Genomic DNA, 13752 nt, shown 5'->3' with positions numbered 1-13752 from the left:
TTCTCTGAAGTGTCTAGTTAGGCCATGTCAGAACTCTGTTTAGATGACCACTGGGCAAGCAGGAATTACTGGACCCAATCATGGGAGAGTAAGCGTTTTACTCCTGATGTCATAGCCCGACCCACTGTGGATCCTGAACAAGTGAGCCAATTGCAGCTTCAGCGTTTGACTCTCAGTGGTATCGTGGGTCGAGCAGTCCAAGCCTCGTTGGCGAACGATAGACACAGGGGTGTGAACACAGGGTCACAACTCAAAATACAGCCAACAGCAGTAGCAATACATTATTATAGAGAGACATACTTGCTTTTATGAACAAGGATTGGCAAAGCCAATCCTTGTTAATAGTCTCAAAGGTCTCGCCTTTGAGACTATTAACTCTGCCATTGCCTTTTGTTTATGGGCATTGCCAACTTTGGCAATGATTAGTAGCCATACTGTATAGCAGTGTGGTTGCTGTGCATAATGGCTAAACATAATAAGAAAAGAGGACTATGATGCATCCGCTGCTAATGGACTTAAAAAAAAGTGCGCTAGCCCAGGCTGCATCATAGCGTTTAAAAATAATTTGTAATAGCCACACTGCAGAACATCCGTGGTGCTGTACAGTATGGTTACAAAGCATTGCCAAAGCCACTAGCTCTCATAGGTGAGGCCTATTGGCTTTACCTGCTGATAATGGTGGCGGGGAGGGGGGCAGCTATTAAAGTATCAGCTCTGCCAACTCACACCGTGCCACTGTGTGACACATGATATCTGCTACCTTCACACGGTCACCCGGCGAGGAGCTGATATCACAAGGTAGCAGAAAAAACAAGCTGAAAACCACTGTAAACAGTGGATTTTCAGCTTGTTTTCGGAGGCCTTGAAGTGGAAACGTCCATTAAGGGATGCAAAAGCACCCCAATATATTGGCATCAGCCTCAGCCAGCATTTTTACCTCATAGTTACTCCTGGACACGAGGCCCTGCCCCTCCAAGACCCCACCCCCTCTTCACACCGTTAAATCTTTGTTTAAGTTGGCAGGAATTAAGTCTGGCAGTGAGATCTCAAAACACGAACAATGGGGCAGATTTATGTTAACTGGCGCATCCCCAGGGATGCGCCAGTTAACTTGCACCACAGTGCGCCACAGCTCCGCCAGCCATGGTGCGCCGCATTTATAATGCGGCGCACCATGGTGCAAAAACGGCACAGATGCGTGACGCATCTGTGCCGGAAATGTGTCGCATTGCTGGAGTTGCGTCGCAAGCGCGACGCAGCTCCAGCAAGGCTCGGGGGTGCTCCATTTTAACAATGCTGCGTCAAGACCTACGCCTGCTTCAAGCAGGCGCAGGCTTTTGACGCAGCATTGGCTTAAAAGTGACTGAGTGAAATCTCATAGATTTCACTCAGCCACTTTTGCGAGGCGCACCTGCCCCGGAACGCCCACCCGGCGCCGGAACGCCCACAAGTGGCGCAGGGCTTTACAACGTGACGCATCTGCCTAGATGCGTCACGTTGTAAATCGTTCGTAGGGATGCGCCACGTATACGCCGCCTTGCGTGACGCAACAGCGGCGTAAACGTGGCGCAAGGGCCTCATAAATCTGCCCCAATGTATCTTCCATTGAAGGATGTTTTGGTAAAATTAAATGTGTGCCATTGTGCTGAATGAAGCACAGCTCTAATTTGCCACTAAATTGTAGAGCATGTAGTGACTTTTGAGACAAAGTGGAATTGTATGTTCTCTAAATAGTCACATGGCACATGGGTGCCACAGGTTGACAGTCATGTAATTTAAGAAATCTAACATTGTTTTCTGGGGACACAAAGTATGCGATCACCTACCTTTGTGTTCTGTAATTTCTGTGTAGAAGAGCCTACACTCATTTTTTTTTACTGAACTAAAGGCTCAATTTGTGTATTTAGAAAAGTAATGTGTGGGAAAAACAGGGGGCCTTCTAGTCTCCAATAACCTTCGCACTTGCCCCCACCACCCCTATTTGTACCCAATACACCATCATACATGCTTGTCCCTATGTTAAAGCCTGCGACATTGCTTTTCCTTCGGTGTGGGTGGGTGGGAATTTCCGGTTCTTGTGCTGCTCCCCCGCTCAGCCGTGGACATGGCGCTTACCTGGGGAAGCAGCCTTATATCCCCCCCTGACCCTATGCCCCTCCGCTTGCACCCTCCCTATTGGGGTGTTCGTAGCATGCTCCCCCCTCCTATTGGCCCGGCTGGCCCACCTATTGCCTGAGGGGGGGTGGGGGTCCTCCATGCTATTTCCCGCCCTGTACCTGTATTGCGCCAAAATCTGGCGCGCTACCTGGACTGTCCTTGTGGGGGGAGGAGAGGGCATGGCGACCGTTATGGCGCCGGCTCTCGAGCCCCCCCTTCGTGGTGGCAGCCTCTGCTCTAACCTTCACACTTGCCCCCACCACCCCTATTCGTACTCAATACACCATCATACTGCGCTCCCCTCATGCCAACCCCAAAATAACAAAGGCACACATATTCTCTCTTGTTGTGGTCATTTGTTGGCCGCAGTTTTTATTTTGGGATACAAAGAAGAAAAATTAGACATCATTTTTGTGTTTGCTGTTTCAGTCTCTTCGGCCCTTGTGGGTCGTTCCTTGGCTTGCCTTTGGTTGGATTTCGGCTCCCCTTGAGCAGGGGAGAGGGGTAGCATCAGTCCCCGGAGTTAGGCCCTAACTCGCTACCTTCTAGTGCCGATTGTGCCCTGCCATCCGGCAGGGGCTAGGCTGCGAGCACCGTCTCAGTTTTGCTACCCCCCTTTCTCCGGTAAGCCACCTCACCCAGCCGTGCGGTATCTGAAGGTGAGTGGTCTTACCCTCTGCCCGTCTGGCCAGCTCTCCCAGCCGTGAGGCATCCCAAGGGTAGTGGTCTTTTCCTGGCACACCGCCCTCCGGTGTGCATGATTACCAACCCTAATCCGCGTAGTTCTCCACCACGCCGAACGGGAGGCTCCCGTCTCCATTCTGCTCCCCCTCCGACTACGCCCTGTACTCCCTACTTGCACCTGGCCAGCACCATAGCACCCCTGAGGTTACTCCAGAACAGGCCCATTCCTTCGCCCGACAGGTGCACGCCGTCTTTCGTGAATAGCTTGGGGCGGCCGGTGTGGATGAGGCCATGTCTGACGAACGCCAGGCCATTTAGCCTGCAGAATTTACTCACTGCCAGGTTCAGTTTCTTGCGGGAATTGTCCACTGCTTTCTGTGATTCCGCCCCGCGCCAAACTTGCTGGGCGATTACCTCAGACCACATGATCATTGACCCCCGGAACAACCTAGCTGCCTCTGTCAGGTCTCGCTGCAAGCTGTGGAGGAGCGCCCGCCTCCCTAGCTGTGCCAGGTCATTGCCGCCCAGGTGTATTATCAGGACGTCCGGGTGCCAGGCCGCGTCCGCCCTCAGCTCCTCGAGTGTCGCTGCGAGCTATTCCCATTTCATTCCCGGCCTGCCGAACCACTGGATGCATATGTCCGTTGGTGCACTTTTCGCTTTACATCCCCCGTCCCGCCACCAGCTCTGCATCCAGGAGACAAATGAGTGTCCCACCACCCATACCAGGCGCGGTCTCCGTCCTGTTAAAGGAAGGAAACAATCTCACTCGTTGTGCTGGCCTGCTCCTGGTCCGCTTGGCCCTGGTCATAGTAACTGTGGTCTCACATATGTCTTGTAGGCCCGTGACCTCCATCGGCCTACTTCCTTGATGCCTGCTTCGGGCATCCCGAGCATTGTCGCCGTCGTGGCTGCCCCTATCCAGAATGAGTGGGACCCGAAGGCCGCCGGGTGCAGCCCTGCTTTGCCCAGCGCGCTGCGCATGACCAACGTAAATTGGAACCTGCTCAGCTGAGTGCCGTCCCTGTGCCTAAATAAGGGGCCTTCCCCCGCCGGGCGTACTGCCATGAAGGCCATTGAGCAGCAAGCCGTGCAGCAGCCATGATCTTTGATGCACTGTAGTCTAATCTTGGTACCTTTCCCTGCTTGGTCGGTTTTTGACCATCTTAGCAGGATCTCCACTCCGTTAGCTGTGGGCGTTACGTCCCTCGCCTGTATGCATCTCTCTGCTGTCCCCCACTTTGTGGGGGCTACCAACTCGCTGATGCGGAAGGCCCCAAAGAAGGCAGTAGCGAAGGCCGCCCGAAACAGCGCTAGCTCGAATTGGTCGGAGACTACTCCCCCCAGGGCACCAAAAAGCACTCTTAGTCGTGTGAAGTCAATGGGGTGCCTTGCGTCCTCCCTCGGGCCTTCCTTCCTTCTCCACCCCTTCATTGCTGCTTTGATGTAATGGGATGCCATGGGGTTTTGGCCGGTCTCTATCCTTGCAAGATGCGCCACGGCGGATAAGTGGCCGGGCCCATGACCTGGATTTTCCTACCCGGAACGCCCATTGTATGAAATGTTCTGTTGCCCTGCGTGTTGCGCCCATGTCCCCTATGGATGTGATCCCGCCCACCCTCATAACTGTCTCCAGGTACTTCTTGTACCTCCTGGCCGCTTCGGGCGTGAGTGCCTGCTGTACCAATTCCCTCAGGTCTGCCCTACCAGCTTCCAAAGGTGCTCTGGAAACGGGGTCATGTACCGCTCCGCTCTGGGTGCCAGCTTCCTGAACCTCGCTGTCTGCTGCCTGGATAGAGTGTCTGCCGCCTCGTTCTCCACTCCTGCGATGTGGCGTGCCCGCACCTCCATGTTTCCTTCCAGCTGTAATGCAACCAACCTACGCATTAGCCGCAGCGTGTCCGGGCACCTGGCAGACCCCTTATTAATCGCCTGCACCACCCCCTTGTTGTTGGACCATAAGGTTAATTTCAAGTTCTGGAGTTGTTCGGACCATACCGTCATCGCCACTATTATGGGAAATAGCTCCCGGAATGTGATGTTCTTGGTGATGCCCTGCCTGTGCCAACTACTGGGCCATGGTTCTGCGCACCACTTGTCCCCCAGGATAGGCCCAAAGCCTGTGCTGCCTGATGCGTCCGTGTATAGCTCGATCTGTTGGTTGTTCAACCATCCCTCCCGCCAAATGAGCATGCCGTTAAAGTCCCTCAGGAAGGAGTCCCACATACTCAAGTCCTTTCGGACGTCCGTGCTCAACCTGACGTGGTGGTGTTTTTTGGTGAGGCCCCGTGTCAGCTGTGTCAATCGCCTGGTGAATACCTTGCCCGCTGGTATAACTCTTGTTGCGAAATTCAGTTTGCCTATCAGCCCCTGTAGCTCCCTCAGTGTTGCCTTCTCCCTGCCGAATAAGTCCCTGATCTCCTTCCTGAAGTCTGCTACCTTATCAGCCGGGAGCCTGGAAGTGCCCGCAATTGAGTCCAGCTCTATCCCTAAGAAGGTGATGGTGGTGTCTGGCCCTTCAGTTTTTTCCTTAGATAGGGGGATCCCTAGCTCTTCGGCTAATCCTATGAATGCCGCCAATGTGCTCGCGCACTCGGTGGATTCTGCTGGGCCCGTAAATAGAAAGTCGTCCAAGTAGTGGAGCTTGCCCCCAGCCGGGTGTCTATCGTGCAGGTCCCACTCCACAAAGGTGCTGAAGATCTCAAAGTAGGCGCAAGATATTGAACACCCCATGGGCATGGCTTTGTCCACGTAGGTGTCCCCTTCCCACCTGAAACCTAGGAGGTGGAAGCTCTCTGGGTGCACTGGCAGTAGGCGGAAAGTGGACTCAATGTCCGCTTTTGCCACCAGGGCCCCCCTCCCTGTTGCCCGCACTAGATCTATGGCGTCATCAACTGTGGCGTAGCTCACGGAGCAGATGTCTGAGCTTATGCCGTCGTTCACTGATGCTCCCTCCGGGAATGAGAGGTGGTGGATGAGGCGGTATTGCCCTTCCTCTTTTTTGGGAACTATCCCTAGCGGGGAGATAACCAGCCCTTCTGTCAGCTCTGATGGGAGGGGGCCCTCTATCCTACCTAGTCTCTTCTCGTTCTCAATCTTCTTGGTGACTACCCCAGGTTGCATTGTTGTGGATTTCAGGTTCGTCTTGCTGCCCGCTGGGAGGGGTCCCTGGAAAGGGATGGGGAAGCCTTCACTTAAACTGCGCAGTAAAATTGCTGCGTCTACCTTCCTGTGGTACCTGTTAGCCAGCCTGGTCAGTTCCACTGTTCTGATGGGGGACCTTGCTAGCGCGCACATCTGGAGCCCCATCGTGTCCCATGGGGCTCCAGTGCCCCCCCTAATTTTTTGCTGTCTTTTCTGTCGCCTTTCTGCTCCTTTCGGCGTCGGCATCCCGCCGCCGGGTGCCTTCCCCCGCATGTGGTGCATGTGTGTTGGAATCTGCATGCTGCCCCATATGTGCATTTGTTTGTTTCGAATTTTCAGCAAATTGCGGGTGTCCCGGCGTGGTGCGTGGGTTTACCTGGGCCAAACTGCCTGTGCCTCTGAAATGGTTTGCCCCTCCCCGTGTGGGCGTGCCCGCGAAAGGACTGCTCGCTCCTGCCGTACCACGTCTTGGCCTCCTTAGCAACCATCATTTTATGTATGAAGCCAGGCACGTCCTCTTCATTCCACTCCATTTCTGGGTGGGTCTGCATTTTTAATATAAAACCTTTGTCGTATTCTAGCCACGCCTCGCCCGGGAACTGCCTTTGCGCACAATTTACGGTTCTTGTGCTGCTCCCCCGCTCAGCCGTGGACATGGCGCTTACCTGGGGGAGCAGTTTTATATGCCCCTCCGCTTGCACCCTCCCTATTGGGGTGTTCGTAGCATGCTCCCCCCTCCTATTAGCCCGGCTGGCCCACCTATTGCCTGCGGGGTGGGGCCCCAATGCTATTTCCCGCCCTGTACCGGTAGCGCGCCAAAATCTGGCGTGCTACCTGGAATGTCCTTGTGGGGGGAGGAGAGGGCATGGCGACCTTTATGGCGCCGGCTCTCGAGACCCCACTTCGTGGTGGCAGCCTCTGCTCATTACAGCACAAGGTGTCTTTTTCTTAAGAATTGGGAGTGCGCCATAGACAAAATAGCATTTCGTCTAGAGCACTAGAATTCCACACATTGGACAGTCACCCCTTTTTGTCCCTTTTCTAAATCTACTAAAACAGCTTTGAAAACCTTTTAAAAGTGAAGTGAGACTATATCGCCTTTTCATTACTATAGCTACTTCTGGTATGTAAACTCAAATGGAGAATAAAGAGTATTTTCTAGAAAGCTGGATTGAATCCGAGCTTTGCCTGGTGCACCTCAGAACCAGGGCATGGCTGAGATTGCAAACAATATGTGCCTCCGCGTGGCTGAAACTGGAGTCGAGGAGTCATACGGCAGGAAAAGCATTTTCACGCTCTTCTTTCGTTCAGCCGCGACCGGTGCTGGCGTCCCTTCGCACACAGTCCTGCAGTGCTTAAGCATGACTTCATGTTTCTTGAGAAAGCCCCGCAAGGTCAGAGCAATGCCACTTTTTGTGATGCAAGGTGAATTAAAGTTAGGTGACTGCTAATCCGGCTCCCACATACTGCTGTGAAATGGGCGTTTCTCATATATTTTCACAAATGCAGTGCTTAATTCGGACTTTACGACCACAGCCCTGCCTGGCTTCAAGTTCAGCAATGGAAACAGGATGTGATGTCTTACACTACAGCTCGTGCAGTCTGGGAGGCTCTGCCAACTGCATCATAGGAATATCAAGTCCTCCTACTGTCCCTTTAGAAGTTGGAGTCAACTTTTGGATTTAAAACCCAGTCGGTGGCTTTCAAAAGAGCTAAAATGATGGGGGTGTCCTAGGACACCTGTCTTGTCTTGTTTTTTGGAAGTGCTGTCCCTGACAAGCAGGTAGTGCCAAAAACAGAATCTCCTTTGCTACCATACTGCATCAAATGTTCTTTCCAATCCAGATGAATTTACCAACAGAGCAAGAGCTCTTAGTGCACCTGCGATATAGTAACTGTAACTGTTGGGGTGGGTAATGGAATGATTAAACAAAAGCGCTATGAAGCGGCGGCCAGCACTAGCCACTTCATATTGCATTTTAGGTTGAGCCTAGAGCCAGCGAGCATGTGCTGCTCAGCGAGAATTGTTGTAGTGGAGTATGGAATAGATGACCAGCCCACTCTCCGCCCATATTTATCACTGGCTTGTGTCATTGTCCTTCGTAAATGCTGGATTCTGATTCGTAAATAGGCTTGTTAGTCCCTCCTTAGTACCGCCTTGTCTTTATTTCTAACCTCCCATGGCGACTGGCCCTTTTACTTCAGTTGTTACACAGTACGTGTTATTTAGACTTGTAAGCACTATTTATTTTTTTGATAAGCACATTTTATTGATTTTAAAAACAGAGAAACAAATCAGCCAATGCACAGAAATCACAAATATAAGTTTATTCACATCATCACTATACCCCCCCAATCAAGATCCCCATAAAAATGCCTAGCCAAAGCTTGAATCCGGTTAACCAGGACCGTCCACAGCCCCCAGCCATTTCCCCCACCCTCTGCGATATTTCCTGACCCACCTCTTAGCTGTATACATGGCTATCTCTTGGGCTGCACACCAGTCCACCCCTCTTCGCCATCTCTCCAGGGTAGGAGGATTAGGGCTTATCCAGGCCGCTGCAATGTCCCGCTTGGCCACCATCATAGCTGTGTTGTAGAACAACTTATCATTCCTGGACCCATCCAGCCCATCAGTGATCCCCAGCAAGGAGTGACGTGGGTCGTGAGGAACTACCCAGCCCAATACCTCTGTTCGCTCCCCCTCAATGGATCCCCAGAACTGCCCCAAGCGGGGGCATGACCAAACCATATGGAGGAAGTCGGCCGGGGCATGCTTATATCTTGCACACAACGCGTCTGGGCCCAAACCCGCTCGCTGCAGGCGCAGGGGGGTGAGGTACGCAGCGTGTAAATAATATAACTGAATCAGCTTGAGTTTGGCAGAGACAGAGACTATTCTGGGGGCCATAAGGGCATTGCCCCAAACTACATCATCAAGGAGGCCCACCCATTCCACCCATTGGTCCCTCAACTTGTCTAGTGATGTGGGAGTGCTATTAACTAGGGTGCGGTAAATTCGGGAGACCCCCCCTTACCCAAGTCACCTTTCAGCGTCTGAGCCTCGGTGGGGCTGTATACGGGGAGCCTTGATTCGCCCGTGATGTGTTTGAGGAGAGCATGTCTCAACTGCAGATATTTATAGAGCTGGGAGGAGTGTAGGGGTATTGAGTTTGAAGCTCCTGGAAGGACAACATCTGACCCCTTGCCCACACCTCCCCTAGCTGGGAGATACCAATAAGGTCCCAAGTTTTAAATCCCCGCAACCCACTGACCTCCCGAAGCCAAGCCCCCTGCCAAAGGGGAGTACACTGGGTTCGTTTTCCTGACCACCCTCTGTGTCGGAGCGAGGCCCGCCATGCCAGCAACACTGAGCGCGTCACCTCAGGTAGTTGGTTCAGAATGGGCGCCCCATATAGAATAGCTTGGACATCCGTAATCCCCAGTTCGCTCAATTCAAGCCTATAGGCTGGATCCGACCAGCCCCCACTAAACCAATCGTAGACCACTAATAGGCGTACCACCAGAAAATACAGATATAGGTGTGTCATCACCATGCCGCCATCGTAAGAGGGAATCTGACAAGCAGACAGAGCCACCCGGGCCCGTCCTCCACTCCAGAGAAACTTAATGGTTAGACTGTCCAGTTCCCTAAACCAGACCCTAGAAAACCAGAAGCGGGTGTTCTGCAGGACGTAAAGGACAGGGCTGGACTGACTACCGGGCGTTTTGGAATTCTGCCGAGCTGGGGGCTGATTTTACTGCGGTGGGGGCTGTTTTTGTTCATGGAGACCTGCGTGTACTTCGAAATAATTAAAGCAAAACTAATTTTGTTCAGTACACGCAGGTCCCCACCAACGAAATCAGCCCCAGCTCAGCAGCATTCCACAACGCCCAGTAGCCAGTCTGGCCCTGGTAAAGGAACCTGGAGAGGATAATCATTTTAAACAGGGCCACCCTCCCCAGGGGGTTCAGAGGCAGCGTTTTTCATTGAGGAGGTCCTCCTTAGCCTTCTTCACCAAGGGGGCCACGTTGAGGGCCCAGCCCAGCTCGGGAGGAAGGGTGATCCAGATCCCCAGATATTTAAAGGACTGCCTTCGGAGCAGTATGGTGGACTGCCACTCGAAGCACTCTCTAGAGAGATGAAGCGGGACCAACACAGACTTCCTGGGGTTAAGCGGCAACCCCGAGGCCTGCTCGAAAGCATGCAGGATCCGCAGGCACTGTGACCCGGAGGAGGCGGGGTCGGACAGGAAGACAAGCACATCATCCGCGTATAACCCGATCTTGTCTGTGTACGTATTTGGCCATTCCCATCCACGAGGCGTTCCTCAGCCCGCACCAGGGACGCCAAAGTTTCCATCGCCTAGGCGAATAGCAAAGGAGAAAGGGGACATCCCTGCCTAGTGCCCCTGGCGATGAGAAAGGCCTCCAACAGTACCCCATTAACCAGGACTCATGCTCTCGGGTGGGCGTAGAGGACCCAGACCAGAGAACATAAGTGGTGACTGAACCACATCTCGGCCAGCACACCCTGTAGATATGCCCAGTCCACTGAATCAAAAGCTTTTTCAAAGTCTATGGACAGGAGTGAAAAGGAAGGGGTAAGCAGGTGTTGATATGCCAGAGGCAGTGGCGGGTCCCCCGCTGAGGCATGAACCCGCATTGAACAGGGTGCACCAATGAAGCCAAATAGGATTTCAGCCGCTGGGCCAGAATGGTGGCATAGATTTTAATTTCGGTTTTAAGGAGGGATATAGGGCGGTACTCTGCACACAATCGGGTGGGAGGCTTGGATTTTGGGAGAATCACAATGGTGGCAATGTCCGTTTCTGGCGGACTTGAACCTCTGTCCACGGCTTCCTTAAACAAATTTGCTAGATGGGGGACTATAGTGCGTCGGTAGGCCGCATAATATTCTTGCGGCAGGCCATCCGGACACGGGCTCTTACCCGGGGAGACCTGGGTGATCCCTTCCTCAATTTCTTTCAATGAGATGGGGCGCTCTAGATTACTATGGGCCGCTGGTTCCAGATTAGGAATGCACACCCTCCCCGGTCAAGGAGAGCAGCGACCGTCAGCCCGGGGGCTTGTGCCGTATACAGCTTACGATAGTATGCGGCAAAGGTATTTGCTATTGCGATGGCAGCACGGTGCACCACTCCAGCTGTGTCAACCACCTCCGGAATGATACGGTTTGCCCTGGGATACATGGCCAGCCTGTGTAAGATCGTACCGTTCTTGTCTCCCCAGCCGTAAACTCTTGCCACCGAAGACCTCCAGAGGAGCTTGGCCGCATCCAGGGATAATTGCTTAAGGTTGTCCCGAATAAGGGCCAATTGTCGAGTCTGAGCAGCATCCTCTGATGTGGACAGAAGCTGTTCTCAGTGAAGCGCCTGCGCTTCCTTGGAAGAGATTTCATGCAGCTGTGATTGCCTCTGGATATTAAGCTGCCGGTTGCGACACCTCTGACGGTCGCCTTCCCCGCCTCCCACAGGGTACCCGGGGATGCCACCGACCCCTCAATGGTATCAAAGTACTCTTTCCCAATCTCTTTCTTGAAATCTTTATTATGAAGAAACCAGGCATTCATCCTCCATGTTTGGTGGGCCGCAGGAGGGGGGCCCTGAACTAAGGAGTATCAGGAATGGTTAGAAATGTCACTGGGGAGGATACGGACATCGACAATCAGTGAACAATCGAGCGTGGGGACAAAGATCGCATCTATGCGGGCTTGGATGTGGTGGGCCGCGGATGTGTGCACCATTTCCGCAGTTGTTTCGCACTCCCCGCCCGAACAGCCGAAGGAGTTCCTGATGCATTGAGGGCGGGGGCTAAGACTGCATTGAAGTCTCCCGCAATGACCATGTTAACTGCGGGCATGTCGGGTAACAAAGAAGCTGTGTGTGCCAAAGTGGGCACAAGCAAGGAGGGAGGGGCATATATCGACATGAGAGAGAGGAATGTACCAGCCAACGAACCACAAGCCGTCACAAATGGGTGGGGGTCATGCACCACGTGGGAGAGGACAAAGGGCAGTGTACGCATTAGGAGGAATGCCACCCCGCGTGAGCCCCTGGAAAAGCCAGAGTGCCATACCCTGTCGTAGCCATAACGAGCCAAGAAGGGGAAGCAATTACCCAGAAGGTGCGTTTCTTGAAGCATGAGGATGTCTATGTGGAGACGCTGCGTGTACTTTAAAACCGCTGAACGTTTGTGATGATGCAGCAGACCATTGACATTCCACGACAAGACGTGGAGAGATCCCATAGGGGAGGTGTTATCTGTCATGGTAGACTGCTCTTCCTTTAGGCGGAGCGCGTGGCTTGGAGTATATAGTTGCGCCTGGACGCCTAAGGTGGTGCATGTGATCACATACTGTGGAGACACATCCACCCCTCCCACCAGTAAGTTGTGGCATTCCACGATAGCTGAAACAAAAAACAATGCATAATAGAACAACATACAGGAAAAACCAGTCCCAAACCCCCCACTCCTCATCCCCACACCCCACCCTACACTTCAGGAACAGAAGCATCTGTCGACCCCCCAATAAACAACACTCAGTACACAGGGTGAGCAACCAAATTAAAACGCCTGGGAATAGGGAAGCGTGGAGGACCCCTCTTCATGAGTGGATGCGTATTGACAAAGACCATCAGTAAGTTGGGAAAAGAACAGGGACAGTGCGCCGTCTCTGGCCGCGGAGCAAGGCCTGGCGGGCAGAGAACGGCTCAAGCTGGGTCCCTCAACAGCATCCGAGAGGTCTGTGTCCTGAAGGTCAATCACGGAGGGCCGGGACGCTTCACCTCCGTCGTCCAGTCGGCCACATGAACCTGAACGCCTCCCATTCGACGCTCCTTCTCCTCAACCTGGGGTGGCTGTTGTGTGTGACGCAGCGGGGAGTCCGAGGGGGCCCGCCTCCGGTCACGGCGCTAAGCACTATTTTTTTATTGAGTTTCTTTTACTGCAGGCAGCACATGGGTGCCCGCTTTCAATAACAACAGGGCCGCCCACTATCACGGTAACACAAGCGCCCAGTATTATCTCAATCCCCCACCCACTAGGTCCCTGATTAACCTCGCCCTTGTGTCTCTTTCCCCCTCACCAAACAGACCTAAAGCCCCGCCTACTCCCACGAGGCTGTCTACGTTGCCCATATCTTAGCTTGTTTAATTTTACCCACCCAGATTTTTTACTGATCGAAAATATCTGGGAGAATGCTAGCGTTGTCTAAAATAATTAAATGTGCTGACTCATTCTCAATGTACAGCAGGGCAGGTCAGAGTATGGAACATGTGTATTTAGCAATGTAAACTTTACAGGCATACGGGCCTGCTTTCCAGTGGCAGGCCTTCATCCTGAGAATTAGGCCTCACATTACAACAAGCTGTTGACGTTAAGCTACCAATGAGATGATAAGCTCTCCCACTGAAGGGACACTGCATAATTCCTGCGGGAACACTTTGGTTTACTAACTACACAGTTATGGAGGCATTGTTTAAAAGTTGCTATTTATTATCGGAGTATCGCTCCCTCGTTTTTGTTTATTTCTCAGTTATTGTTCTTGATGGTGCTTTTTGCATTTGTAGTTTGTGACGATTGACAGGTAAAGAGGTTGTTGTACCAGCTGTGTAGTTTTTAATGTGTTGTTTTTATAGTAACAGTATTTATATTTTTTGCAGCTGGATCGAAATGAGGCTTAGAACCTCATCCCATATTAGCTGCTACTACCGGACACGGCCCGCTCCGTCTACACACGCGCAT

Source organism: Lissotriton vulgaris, chromosome 5, assembly GCF_964263255.1.
Source record: "Lissotriton vulgaris chromosome 5, aLisVul1.2, whole genome shotgun sequence".
Lineage (NCBI taxonomy): Eukaryota > Metazoa > Chordata > Amphibia > Caudata > Salamandridae > Lissotriton > Lissotriton vulgaris.
The sequence above is the reverse complement of the archived record's forward strand: the minus strand, read 5'-3'. Positions refer to the sequence as shown.